This window comes from Theropithecus gelada, chromosome 7b (genome assembly GCF_003255815.1).
Source record: "Theropithecus gelada isolate Dixy chromosome 7b, Tgel_1.0, whole genome shotgun sequence".
Lineage (NCBI taxonomy): Eukaryota > Metazoa > Chordata > Mammalia > Primates > Cercopithecidae > Theropithecus > Theropithecus gelada.
The window spans coordinates 21,895,871-21,897,560 of NC_037675.1; the positions used below are offsets into that span (position 1 = coordinate 21,895,871).

General features: G+C 46.7%; 1 non-coding gene across 1 annotated transcript; it reads left to right on the top strand.

Moving 5' to 3' along the window:
• On the top strand, window positions 1-72 carry TRNAP-UGG. The gene has a single exon. It is a non-coding gene; the product is annotated as a tRNA-Pro (tRNA).
• The last annotated feature ends 1,618 nt before the right edge of the window (window positions 73-1,690 follow it).

Consider the following 1,690-nt stretch of genomic DNA (forward strand, 5'->3'; position numbering starts at 1 on the left):
GGCTCGTTGGTCTAGTGGTATGATTCTCGCTTTGGGTGCGAGAGGTCCCGGGTTCAAATCCCGGACGAGCCCCTTTCTGTTTCATCTTTCTCTCTTTAAGGCCAGTAGTTAACAATGCAATCGCCGCCACGGCTAGGTCACCTAGCTTGAAGGCTCGACCTGCGGGTGATGAGATTGTTGAACAAACTGGTGGCTTTTGCTGAAAGAATCAAATACAAGGAAGGTGCTGCTACGAAGCGCCAAGGTCTTCACCACAGATCGAGGCTCCCAGACCAGCTCTGACAGGATCTTTTGTCAGCAGGAGAGTGTTCGGGCAGTTCTTACCCAGTATTTTGTGTGGAACAAACTAGTGCACTTCTCACTAGGTCACTTCGTACGGAGAAGATTGCTACCTGAAGGCGTGTTAGGGTCACAATGTCCCGATAGCGCCCGCTTTCTGAGTCCCTGACTGCGCGGTGATCCAGCCGCGGGATGGAGTCTGGCCCTTGCCCTGGCCTTGGCGCTGCTCCACAGCGCGCTGTTGCACTCTTGGTTGTTCTAGTGAGACTTCCTATCTCACAGTTGGAAGCGCTGTTGCATCGTTCGAATGCAAAGTCGCAGCCCTGGGAACTTGAGGGCTTAGAGGACACAGACATTCATTTTGTTCAAGGAAGCGCAATTGAATTATTTCCAGGTGTTATTTTCGAAAACACAGTATAACATAGGAATAGTCGTTTTTGTCACTTCTGGAAAGAATCCACCAGTCCCTTTAGTGCTCTTTGACAGCTCACCTGAACAATCAACAAGTTCTACTGTTGGGTGTCTACCTATAATCCTTGAGTGTGGTTCGATTCTGGAGTGAAGAAGTTGTCCTCGCAATGAACTGCTGGGATGATGAGAGCCTCAAAGTTGCTTGTCTTTCTAAGTAGCTTGTTTAGAAAGGAATCTTTAGGCCGAGCGCGGTGGCTCATGCCTGTAATCCCAGCACTTTGGGAGGCCGAGGTGGGTGGATCACCTGAGGTCAGGAGACCAGCCTGACCAACATGGTGAAACTCCATCTCTACTAAAAATACAAAATAATCAGACATGGTGGCGCGCGCCTGTAACCCCAGTTACTCGGGACGCTGAGGTAGGAGAATTGTTTGCACCCAGGAGGCAGAGATTGCAGTGAGCCAAGATTGTGCTATTGCGCTCCAGCCTGGGCAACAAGAGCAAAACTCTGTCTCAAAAAAAAAAAAAAAAAAAAGAGAAAATTTTAACAGGATTTCTGTCTAGCCCAATTATATTTGTCCTTTCTGAGGTTTCCCTTGGAAGAGTTATGTGTCCAGAAGAAAATAAGGGGTTTTCTGATGGATGATTACAGGAAGGGAGGAGAAAAGGAAGAATCTGCCAACATGCCCTGACTTCCAGGTTGTCTGGTGGGTGGGAGAGGTGAGATGTCTAGCCTGGGAGTTTGTCTTTGCTGAACAACTGCCAGTGGATATGCCCAACAGGAAATTGGATATAGTGTCTGTGATACATCACATAAACAGAATTAAAAATAAACATAATATGATGATCTCAATAGATGCAGAAAAAAGCATTTAATGAAATCCAGCATCCCTTTATGATCAAAACCATTAGTAAAATCAGCATAGAAGGGACATGTCTCAAGGTAACAAAAGCCATCTATGACAAACCAACAGCCAACAGGGAGAAGTTGAAAGCATTC